General features: G+C 43.9%; 1 protein-coding gene across 3 annotated transcripts in view; it reads left to right on the forward strand.

Annotated features, from left to right (window-relative positions):
• Positions 1-8077: 8077 nt before the first annotated feature.
• Positions 8078-12687, forward strand: part of THRAP3 (thyroid hormone receptor associated protein 3) — a 77093-nt gene continuing 72483 nt past the window's right edge. For 2 of the 3 annotated variants that reach the window (XM_003989860.6, XM_045035553.1), the window contains exon 1: positions 8078-8195. The gene's annotated coding sequence lies outside the window, so the exon portion shown is untranslated. Of the gene's footprint in view, positions 8196-8242; positions 9169-12687 lie in introns of those variants that run through there. The other variant, XM_045035552.1, reaches the window with a different exon arrangement.

Below are 12687 nucleotides of genomic sequence, written 5' to 3' on the forward strand. Positions count from 1 at the left end.
GGAAGACCTTGGGCTTGCCCTTCATCCCAATGTCAATGGACAGCCTCTGAAAGTGAAAGTGAAGCTGGAAAGATAGTTGGGAGATTAGACCACGTGGGGCCTTGTAGACCACATTGAGGATTTAGGGTTTGATCCTGAAAGCACTGAAGCCAGAGAACAATACAATGAGGGTTGGGCTTGAGAGACAGCTTTCTGACTACCTTCTGGAGCAGGGCCTGGATGGAGAGTAGGAGGAGGCAGGAGGCAGGGAGGCCAGGGAAGAGCTTTTAACCAGAGCCAACACTTATTTACTCCTTACTCTGGCCCAGATACTATTCTAATCACTTCGCAGGTGTTGGGACATGTCAAGGCTTGGAACGGGGTGGCAGGGGATTCAAAAGATGTTTTGGGGGCGGAATACACTGGACTTTGATGCCATATGGTGAATGAGGTAGAAAGAGAAAGCCAGGATTCCTCTAAGATTTTGAACCTGGGTGATCAGAATGTTAGAGGATACCCGATAAGAAACAGAAAGAAGAACCAAGAAAAGTCCATAGGCATATACTGCTGCCAATTCTGTGCCTAGACGGCTGCTGGCCTCTAGGAAGACAAAGAACAAGCTCATTGTTGCCTTCTGGGAGATGGCTCTCTGCTGGAGACACAGGCATGTAATGGATGATTCCAATATATTGTGCTGAGTGTGGGCAGACTTGTACAAGCAGAGTAGGAAGGAGGCAGTAACAGCACTTCCATTCACACAGTTGCTCCAACTGGAAAAGGAGACTTGAATTCTCCCTCCCTCTCTCATTCAGTCAATCATCAAGACCAGTAGGTTTGATTTCCAAAATATCTTTTATTTTTTTTAAGAGAGAGAGAGCACGAGTTGGGGAAAGGGGCAGAGGGAGAGAGAGAGAATCCTAAGCAGGCTCCAAATCAGGACGGAGGCTTGATCCCATGACCCTGGGATCATGACCTGAGCCAAAATCAAGAGTCAGACGTCAACTGACTGAGCCACCAAGGCACCCCTTCTAAATATCTTTTTTTTTTTACAGTGTTATGATTTTATTCATAAAACACAGAAATAGGAAAAAAATTTACAATGTTAAAAGTCAAGATAATTATCAGTTTTGAGAGAAAGATTACAGTGGTGACTAAGAGGTACCATGAAGATACAAAGTTTCTGCAGCATAGGTAATTCCCTCTTTTTTTTTTTTTTTTTTGGTTTTTATTTTTTACCTCTTTATTTTTATTTTTTTAATATATGAGATTTACTTTTTTTTTTTAAATTTTTTTCAACGTAAAAAAAAATTAAAAAAAAATATATGAGATTTACTCTCAAATTGGTTTCCATACAACACCCAGTGCTCATCCCAAAAGATGCCCTTTTCAATACCCATCACCCACCCTCCCCTCCCTCCCACCCCCCATCAACCTTCAGTTTGTTCTCAGTTTTTAAGAGTCTCTTATGCTTTGGCTCTCTCCCACTCTAACCTCTTTTTTTTTTTTTTCCCTTCCCCTCCCCCATGGGTTTCTGTTAAGTTTCTCAGGATCCACATAAAATTCCCTCTTTTTTTTTTTTTATTTATTTTTAAATTTACATTCAAGTTAGTTAGCATATAGTGCAATAATGATTTCAGGAGTAGATTCTAGTGATTCATCCCCTATGTGTAACACCCAGTACTTATCCCAACAATTGTCTTCCTTAATGCCCCTTCCCCATTTATCCCATCACCCCACCCACAACTCCTCTAGCAACCCTCAGTTTGTTCTCTGTATTTAAGAGTCTCTTATGGGGGTGCCTGGGTGGCTCAGTCAGTTAAGCATCCGACTTCAGCTCAGGTCCTGACCTCACAGTTCGTGAGCTTGAGCCCTGCATCAGGCTCTGTGCTGACAGTTCAGAGCCTGGCGCCTGCTTCAGATTCTGTGTCTCCCTCCTTCACTACCCCTCCCCCATTCTCTCTCTCTTTTTCAAAAATAAATAAACATTAAAAAAATTAAAAAAAAAAGAGTCTCTTATGTTTTGTTCCTCTCCTTGTTTTTATATTATTTTTGCTTCCCTTCCCTTATGTTCATGTTTTGTATCTTAAATTCCTCATATGAGTGAAGTCATATATTTCATATATTTGTCTTTCTCTAATTTCGCTTAGCATAATACCCTCTAGTCCTGTCCACGTAGTTACAAACGGCAAAATTTCATTCTTCTTGATTGTCGAGTAATACTCCATTGTATATACATACCACATCTTCTTTATCCATTCATCCGTCTATGGACATTTGGGCTCTTTCCATACTTTGGCTATTGTCGATGGCACTGCTATAAACATTGGGGTGCATGTGCCCCTTTGAAACAGCATACCTGCATCCCTTGGATAAATATCTAGTAGTGCAACTGCTGGGTCGTAGGGTAGTTCTATTCTTAATATTTTGAGGAACCTCCATACTGTTTTCCAGAGGGGCTGCACCAGTTTGCATTCCCACCAGCAGTGCAAAAGAGACCTTCTTTCTTTGCATCCTCACCAACATCTGTTTTTGCGTGAGTTGTTAATTTTAGCCATTCCGAATAGTTGTGAGGTTGTATCTTGTTGTGGTTTTAATTTGTATTTCCCTGATGATGAGTGATGTTGAGCGTTTTTTCATGCGTCAGTTTGCCATCTGGATGTCTTCTTTGGAGAAGTGTCTATTTATGTCTTTTGCCCATTTCTTCACTGGATTATTTGTTTTTTCGGTGTTGAGTTTGAAAAGTTCTTTATAGATTTTGGATACTAACCCTTTAAATATCTTTCCCCGTTCTGTCTATTGCCTTTTAGTTTTACTGATTGTTTCCTTCGCTGTGCAGAAGCTTTTTATTTTGATGAGGTCCCAATAGTTCATTTTTGCTTTTGTTTCCCTTGCCTCTGAAGATGTGTTGAGTAAGAATTTGCTGCGGCCGAGGTCAAAGAGGTTTTTGCCTGCTTTCTCCTGTAGGGTTTTGATGGCTTTCTGTTTTACATTTAGGTCTTTCATCCATTTTGAGTTTATTTTTGTGTATGGTGTAAGAAAGTGGCCCAGGTTCATTTTTCTGCATGCCGCTGTCCAGTTTTCCCAGCACCATTTGCTGAAGAGACTATTTTTATTTCATTGGATATTTTTTCCTGCTTTGTCAAAGATTAGTTGGCCATACGTTTGTGGGTCCATTTCTGGGTTCTCTATTCTGTTCCATTGATCTGAGTGTCTGTTTTAGTGTCAGTATCATACTGTCTTCATGATCACAGCTTTGTAATACATCATGAAGTCCTGTATTGTGATGCCTCCAGCTTTGGTTTTCTTTTTCAGCAGTGCTTTGGCTATTTGGGGTCTTTTCTGGTTCCATACAAATTTTGGGATTGTTTGTTCTAGCTCTGTGAAGAATGCTGGTGTTATTTTGATAGGGATTGTATTGAATATGTAGATTGGGGTAGTATCGACGTTGTAACAATATTTGTTCTTCCCCTCCTAAATATCTTTTGGGCAATCTTTTGAATATGTTTACTTTTTCTTCATCCCCACTGAAAACACATTAGATCAAGACATTTTATCTTCTTGCTTGAACTACCGTAGTATGACTTCCTAATTGGTCTCTCCACTTTCATTCTGGTTTGCCCTAATCCATTCTCACACTGTGCCAGAATAATCCTTTACAGAAGGAAATCTGAATCCCTCCCCTGCTTATAAATCTCTCAATAGCTTCCCATTGCTTTCAGAATAAAATCCAATATCCTCAACGTGGCCAATCAGACCCAGCAGGATATGGCTGGTTAGGACCTCATCAGGCTTATTGTGTTTTAGTTCCTATTACACTCAGTGTGTAGGCCTAACAATATTTATGATGTGCCAAGTTCCTTCAGGTCACAGGGCTTTCCCACATGCCTTTCCTTTTGTCTGTAATGTGCTTCCCTAGTTCTTGGCCTGGTTGATTACAAGTTTATGAGTCACTTCCTCAGTGAAGCCTCCTCTGACCTTCTAGCCTAGGTCAAGATCTCTAGATTCCATGTCAGAATCAGCTTTTTCTAAAAGAAAAAGAAAAAAAAAAAAAGAATCAGCTTTTTCTATAAAGGGCAGATAATAAATATTTGAGGCTTTGCAGGTCACAGAATGTCAAAACTACTCAATTCTGTGTCGTAACAGCCATAGATAATACATAATGAACTAATGAATGCTGAACTTTGAATTTCATATGTACTTTTCACATGTCACAAAATATTAGTCTTCTTTTGATTTTTTCCAACCATTTAAAAATGTAAAAACAGGGGCGCCTGGGTGGCACAGTCGGTTAAGCGTCCGACTTCAGCCAGGTCACGATCTCGCGGTCCGGGAGTTCGAGCTCCGAGTCAGGTTCTGGGCTGATGGCTCAGAGTCTGGAGCCTGTTTCCGATTCTGTGTCTCCCTCTCTCTCTGCCCCTCCCCCGTTCATGCTCTGTCTCTCTCTGTCCTATAAATAAATAAACGTTGAAAAAAAAATTAAAAAAAAATAAAAATAAAAAAAAATAAAAATGTAAAAACAGGGGCACCTGGGTGGCTCAGTTGGGTAAGCATCTGACTCTTGATTTCAGCTCAGGCCACAATCTCGAGGTTCATGAGTTTGAGCCCTGCATTCGGCTCTGTGCTGACAGTGTGGAGACTGCTTGGGACTCTCTCTCTCTCTCGGCCCCTCCCTTGGTCACACTTGCTCTCTCTCTCTCAAAATAAATGAACAAAAAAAAAAAAGAACTTAAAAAAATGTAAAAACAGTTCCTAGCTTCTGGCCATCCAAAACAGGAGGAGGGCTAGAATTGGCTTGTAGCCTATCGTTTGCCAACCCCTGTTCTATGTTGTCAATGGCATATATCACATACTTTCCTGTGTTGCACTTATCACAGTGATAATTAATCATGCATGTAGTAGACTTTTTTTTTTGCAATGGACTTAAAAATTTTTTTAATGTTTATTTATTTTGAGAGAGAGAGAGAGAGAGCACGCATGGACACATGCCAGAACTAGTGCAAGCAGGGGAGGGGTACAAAGAGAGAGAGAGGGAGACAGAGAATCCTAAGTAGGTTCCATGCTGCCAGTGCAAATCCCTATGCCAGGGTCGATCCCAGGAACTGTGAGATCATGACCTGAGCTGAAACCAAGAGTCAGACTTTTTTTTTTTTTTTAAAGACACTTGATGCAAGAATATTCTTTTGAATTTTTAAAATGCTTATTTATTTTAAAATTATTTTTAATGTTTGTTTATTTTTGAGGGAGAGACAGAGCATGAGCAGGGGAAGGGCAGAGAGAGAGGGAATCTGAAGCAGGCTCCAGGTTCTGAGCTATCAGCATAGAGCCTGATGTGGGGCTTGAGCTTGCACACCCATGAGATCATGACCTGAGCCGAAGTTGAATGCTTAACTGACTGAGCCACCCAGGTGCCCCAAATGTTTATTTTTTTAATAAAAAAAAAAACCTTTTTAAAATGTTTATTTATTTTTGAGACAGAGAGACAGAGCACAAGTAGGGGAGGGGCAGAGAGAGAGGGAGACACAGAATTGGAAGCAGGCTCCAGGCTCTGAGCTGTCAGCATAGAGTCAAATGTGAGGCTCAAACTCACAAGCTTCAACTCACCAGCTGTGAAATCATGTCCTGAGCCAAAGTCGGTAGCTTAATGGGCTGAGCTACCCAGGTGTCCCCAAATCCTTATTTATTTTTGAGAGAGAGAGAGCACAAACTAGGGAGGGGTGGGGGAGGGGTGCAGAAAATTCGAAGCAGGCTCCGCGCTGTCAGCGCAGAGCCTGATACGGCTCTTGAAATCACGATTCATGACATCGTGACACGAGCTGAAGTCAGATGCTTAACCGACGGTGCCATCCAGGAGCTGCCCCCTCCCCCCAAATAATTTTTTTAAAATTAAGTAATCTCTAAGCTCAACATGGGGCTTGAACCTTGAGATCAAGAGTCACACGCTCTACCAACTGAGCTAGCCAGGGACCCCCAACAATAGATTTCTTAATGTTGTCTTTCCAGTTAGAAGTAAGCTCTGTGAAGGCATGGACCACATTTGTTTTGCTTGTCATTTTCCTCCTGAGCTTCTAGTACAAGGCCTGACTCAAATGAATGCCGTGAAAAGATGTTCTTTAAAAAAAAAATTTTTTTTTTTTTTTTTAGTGTTTATTTTTGAGAGAGAGAGAGTGAGCAGGGGAGTGGCAGAGAGAGATGGGGGGTAGACCAGAGGATCCAAATCGGGCTCTGTGCTGGGCAGCAGACAGCCTGACTCAGGGCTTGAACTCATGAACCATGAGATCATGACCTGAGCAGAAGTTGGATGCTTACCTGACTGAGTCACCCAGGTGCCCCTAAAATGTTCTCTTTCATGAGAGGAGCTCAAAGCTTGGTGGAGAATACAGACACATAAACAATTAACTACACAATTAGGTAATGTATTGGAGGCAAAAAGAGTTCAGTCTTCAGCAGGATTAGTTTGAGATACCAAGGTATGGGGACTCCTACACATCTGAAACAGTCTGAGTTGATGCTAACATGTTAAGGGAGTAAAACGCACAGGAGAGACAGAAAACTACCCGAGTATGCCAGATCACTCAAGGAGCGAGGAGAGGCTGAATGAAAAGAGAGGGAGGAGGCTGGAACCGTGGGGTAAGTTTTGGGCCAGGGAACGGATAGAGGCGGGAGAGAGGTAAGAAGAGATCCAACAGAGTATTTCAGAAACCGAGGGGAACGACTATGCATTTTTGTATCCCTCTAATTTACCATCGTGTTCCTAGTATTTTGCACTGGGTATGGCATGTAACAGACACTCAGAAAATCTGTGAATTGAAAATTAAGTTGAATCAGAACCTTTCAAGAAACATTACACGACATGCAGGGAAGTGCTCAAAGAAGGAAGAAAGAGTAAGCAGCCTGGAAATACTGCTGCTGAGGTCAGTAAGGGTGAGGGCTGATGTGGCACGGTCTGAAAGTTGAGTGGAGCCTGGTGAGCTTTCGTTGCAGAAAGAACAGTAGATTTCTTCAATATTTAGTCATGTTTACTTTGCCCTGGGGTTGCAGAAATCCACCAAAACCGATCTCTGTTCTCAAAGAGCTCACAGTTTGGTGGGGGAGACAAACACAGGCCTTGATAATTATAGAATAAGGGGCGAAGCTACTGTGGGAATACATATAGTGAGGAGCTTGTAAACTTGGAAGGCTTCATAGAAGAGGTGACATTTGAGCCAGTCTTTAAGGTTGGAGTTCACTAGTGCAGTAATTCTGGAGGAAACAAGCATGTGCGAACCCCTGATAAATGCAGTGCCTCTCAAGCTTGTAGGTGCATAAGAATCACTGGAGAGTTGCTTATAACACAGATTCCAAGCCTATATAGTTCCTGGGAAACTTCTGGTTTAATAGGTGAGTGGCATCCATTTTAACAAGCTTCACGGGACTACTCTTCTAGAAAATCTCTTCCTGTGCTCCCACAGTCATAGGCCGGGGTGGGGGAGTGGGGGTAGGGGATGCGGGAGATGAGGCCGGACGGAGCTTGACCCATCGGGCTCCTGGGGTTCCCATAGAGGTCACGCTATCACAATAAAAACAGCTCCATTTTGAGTCACGCTGCTTTCAGGGTACAAGCCGCTTTCATGTGCTTTACTTGTCGGACTCTCGCAGCAACTCTGCGGGATAGAAATTACCCGTCTCGTATCATAAGGGAGGAAACCAAGGCTCACTGAGGGGAGGCGATGTGCTCAAGGTCACAAAACGAGAGGTAGCAGGGAAGAGACGGAAAGCCTGGCGACCAAATTCCCAGCTCAGAGTCTCCACCACAACGAAGGCAGGCCGCGAGTGGGTGGGGCTCAGGCCCTCCCTTCAGGCTGGTTCCAAAATGGTGGGGGTAGTGGCGTCAGCAACGCCCCCGCCCCTTCCGTCCACCTCCCTCCTTCTTCCCCAGGCCACCCAGGCGGGGGGAGGGGATGGAACGGAGCAACCCACGTGACTGCCGACAACCTGGCGCGTGACGCAAAGCGGCGGGCCCAACGCTCGCCTTGCCTGGTGGGAAACGTAGTTAAGCCGGCCGGCAAGTTGGCGAGGAGGGGCGGGCCTAGCACTACATTTCCCAGGAGGCAGCGGGACGACGCCGCAGCTACCGCCGTCGGAGAGCGGGGACGCGGGGCGCGCTGTCGGGCGGGGGCGAGGTTCGGGCCGGTTGTGCCGTTGCGAGGTTGCAGCTGCGATCGCTGCGGTGGGCCCAGGTGAGTGAGGGCCTCTGATGGGGATTAGGGCAGCTCCGCCAGCTCCAGTCTTTTTCGTTTTTGCCTTTTCTCCGCGGCGGCTGGGTCAGGGTCCCCGGCAGGCCCGGCGCGGAGCCGCTTCCCCGCGCCTACCCCCAGGCCTCTGAGCGGGCCCCACTCTCTCGGCTCCTCCCCCTCCCCGCCCTTCAGGGCTTCCCCTCGCTTCGGCCTAGCTCCCGACGCTTTAGTCCTCCTTTTCTGGAGAGCAGCTCGTACTTCTTTTTTTTCCTTCTCGTAAGCTGTGAGGGAGAGGCTTCCACATCCTTCATCTCTCCCTTTGGCCGTAGGAACCCCATTATTTGGATTTTTTTCTTTTCCCCGAACTCTTTGAGTGCAACCCAGCCCCCCTCCCCCTCCCCTCGGTCTCCATTGGCCTGGTTCTGCCTTCTCCTAGGGCGCATGTGGCTGGCCCTCAGTAAATGTTAGTCCTTCTTTTTTGCCTTGCGGCCAGAGGAGGCATAGTCCAAATTTATCTGCTACGGGAACATTTGTGCGCCCACTGTTATTTCAGTCTCTTGGGGTGGAGGTGAAGCCGATATGCATTCTAGTGGTAATTGGCGTGTGTTCTGCTTGTAGAAGGCAATTTTCTTTGCCTCCCTTAGCACTTCAGCAACTTTTATCAGCTATTCTCACTGCTTTTCTAAATCTTAGGGGTGGAGCTTGGCAGAAGCTGGCGAGTAGCGCCGGTGCCCAGAAGTTCGAAGCCATCAATGGTAGTAGGGTGTTTACGGAGGGATTGTTAATTGGATTGAAGGAGAAGCCTCAGTATGGTAGAGCCTGGCGGGCGAGAGCCAACGAAGCTTCTGGTGGCAGCATAACAGATGGACTCTGGAGCCAGCTTTCGTGGGTTCAAATTTTGGTTCTGTTAGCTTTTTATTTTAGGTCAAGGGGCTTCCCTTCCAGGTGCCTCAGTTTCCTTATCTGCAAAATAGCGGTAAGTAACGGGGTTATTTCATAGAGTTTTTGTGAAGATTAAATGAGATTAAATTGAAAACCGCTTAGCTCATTACCTGGCATGTATTAAACGCCATTATTATTATCCTCATCGCTTACAGGATTTCCAGTGTGGGCCCAGAGTGGAAAGGCATGTGTCACACTATCATTTTCCTTTCCTTTCGGATGGCCCTCCCCTTTTTTGTTTATGCAACTATTGTCTGTTAGGCTATCTGGACAGCTTGAGGTGTCCCAACAGTAGCCTGTTGAAGTCAGAAGTGGTTCCTGCCATGAAAAACTTCTGGAGCAAATGGGGCTTAGTTTGCTCTTTCTTGGGAATTCTGCTTTGTGAACTAGTGCACAGACTTTAGCAATACCGAAACCAAGTTTATTCTGTAGCCAGTCAGGCTTGATTGTATCTTGTAATAGGTGAATTGAAGTTTTCATAAAACACTTTAATAATCGTTATGTCCAATATAGGCTTATTTTTTTGTTCTTTAAACCTTTTGGCAGCAGTGAAAGATCTCCGGTTTTGAGGACTGATGTTTTTAGTCTGCGGATGAAGTACAGTCCAGTTTTAGTGGTGGTGTAGAAGAACTACGGCAAAAATAGCTCTTTAGCATATTTCATCAGCATTGCCACCACATACAGATACTTTGTGAATTTGATTTAGCCATTGAAATCATGGATTATAAAAAGAGTGAGTGTCCTGTACTGAGCGATTGCAGGGAGGAAGCTTGGAATATTTCTGAGATTAGCGCAGATTAGTGCTGAGATGGAAGAAGATGAGGCTGCCTGAGAGGGAGCGGAGGCAGATGATTAATTTTATTTATTTATTTCTTTGGATAGTCTCAACCACTGAGAATCTTAAGATGCTAGGCTGTTTCTCTTGGGCACGTTGACATCTTGAGTTGAAGGAAGTGTGGTTAATGCTCATCTCTCAGATATTAGATTTTGATGGATTGCTTCACATGGTCATTCTGTAAACATCTAAGATTGATTCAGCGAATAGTGCCTGAGGACGTACCATCTACCGGCTCCTGTGCTAGGCTTTCGGAGTACAGGGACATGTGAGACAAAGGGGTTTTTGCTTTTGGAGAACTGCCAGTGTAGTGGGGGAAAGATATAGCAGGTAAGCAAATAAATGACAAATTGAGAAAAGTAATGTGGAGATCCCTAGCAGGGGACTCTTTGCTAACAAGGGAGACCTAAGGATGGTCAGAGAAGTTCTTTTGGGTGAGAGTGAGGAGCCAGTTTTGTAGGAGAGAGCATTTCTAGGTGGAGTTAAGAGCAAGTGCTGAAACTTGAAGGTGAAAATTTAGTGTGCTTTCAGAACTGAAAAGAGGCCGAAAGTAGTTGACACACAGAGTAGTTACTGAACAGATGGACAGTAAGGTTGTTTGTGGAAGCCATCAAAGCTTTCTGATTTATATTTTAAAATCACTTTTGTAGAGGTGTGGAAGATGGATTATGGGGGATAACATTTAAGAGGCTGTTGTATTGGTCCAGGCTGGACATGGTAGTTGCTTAAGTAGAGGGATAGAATAGAGATGTATTGGTGGGAAGAAGGGAGGAGTTTGGAGACGGTGTAGGTTTAATGTTTAGAACAGGCCATTCTTTTCTATTTTTTTTTTTTTTTAAGTTTATTTATTTTGAGAGAGAGCAGTGCTGGGGAGGGGCAGAGAGAGGGAATCCCAAGCCAGCTCTGCACCATCAGCACAGAGCCTGATGTGGGGCTTGAACCCACGAACCATGAGATCATGACCTGAGCTAGAACCAGGTGTCAGATGCTTAACTGACTGAGCCACCCAGGCGCCCCAGAACAGGCCATTCTTAATCCGTGGTCCATGTACTTACTGTAGGGGGCCCGTGAACTCCGTAAAATTTTTGTGGGGGAGTGTATTTCCTCAAAGTTCAATATGTTCCATCTTATTCATTAGTTTCAGTGTTTAAGAACCACTGCTCTAGAGTCTGTTATGCTGGTTTATAACCCATAAAAAAGTAATTGCCCATGGGTTACCAAGAGAGTTCAGCGTCACGGGTACCCTTTTCTAAAAGATTGATTTTCTTCAAGAATTTTTTAATTTTTTTTTTAAAGTAATCTCTGTACACCACGTCAGGCTCAAACTGAAAATGCTGAGATCAAGAGTCGCCCCAAGAACTGACCCAGCCAGGTGCCCCATTTCTTAGTCTTTTATGGGAACTTTTTTTTTTTTTTTAATGTTTATTCATTTAGGGAGGGAAAGAGAGAGCTCAAACAGGGGAGAGGCAGAGAGAGGGAGGGGGGGAGAGCATCCCAAACAGGTTCCACTCTGTCAGTGCAGAGCCCAGTGAACACGGGGCTTGAACTCAGAACCGTGAGATCATGACCTTAGCCAAGATCAAGAACTGGACTGAACCATTCAGGTGCTCCAGGAACTTTTTTCTTAAAGTTAAATGTGCCATAGGAGTCATCTTTTCGTTTCTTTTTGTTCGCAAGGTACGGGCTGATGCATATACTGAGGAAGCTGAACATTAGTGAGCTCGGTTTCATGAAAACCCATTTCCTAATTTTTCTTCCACTGGAAGAAATCGTTTCTATTTTAGTGGTAGAAATGCAGAGTAAGATTTTCTTCTTGCTTTCCTTCAGCAATTAGGGGTTTTAGATGTATATTCATATTTTTTTGTAGTGTGTTTTGACATGCCAGCATGTTATTGGAAGCATAGGGTGTATTTTCTACCCCAGAGTTAGAGCTCTACCACTGAGAGAAGCATGTGTTTTTCTTTATATGGCAGAGGTTGAAAACTGAAAGCTTATGGACTAAATCCAATCTCCAGATGTGTTTTGATTGGCTCACACAGTATTGTAAATTTGAATTTGTTGTCAACATTAAAAAACCAAGGAGATTTATGTAAAAATTTGGATTCAGTGTGCTTTTGAAAAATCTCTTCTGGCAGTGTGTTTCTGCTTTGCAGCAGCCATCTTCTCTGGTTGGGCATGTCCTCTCCAGTTTGTCGTAGCCCTCTCCACAGCCTGACATGTATCCCTGACACGGAGCAGAGTGTCACTTGGTATTATTTTACACCTTTATATTACTTGTTTGTAGGCATTTTAATTTGTTCTAGATATATGATATAGGTCTCTACTGCCTGCACTGGAAGTCCTTTTGCTGTCTTAACATTGTATCACCATTAAAAATTGTTTTCTGGGGGCGACTGGGTGCTCAGTTGGTTGAGCATCTGACTTCACCTCAGGTCATGATCTTGGGGTTTGTGGGTTCAAGCCCCGAATTGGGCTCTGTGCTGACAACTCAGCCTGGAGCCTGCTGTGGATTCTGTGTTTCTCTCTGTCTCTCTGCCCCTCCCCTGCTCGTGCTCTGTCTCTCAAAAATAAATAAACATTAAAAAAAATGAAAAAATTGTTTTCCGTATTGGTGCCTTTTTTTTTTTTTTTTTGGACAGTGAGGGAGATAAAATTCAGAACATTGTATTATTTTGTTTCCAAACTTAGAAACCCAAGGGCTTTTAGAAAGCATAAAGG

Source organism: Felis catus, chromosome C1 (genome assembly GCF_018350175.1).
Source record: "Felis catus isolate Fca126 chromosome C1, F.catus_Fca126_mat1.0, whole genome shotgun sequence".
Classification (NCBI taxonomy): domain Eukaryota; kingdom Metazoa; phylum Chordata; class Mammalia; order Carnivora; family Felidae; genus Felis; species Felis catus.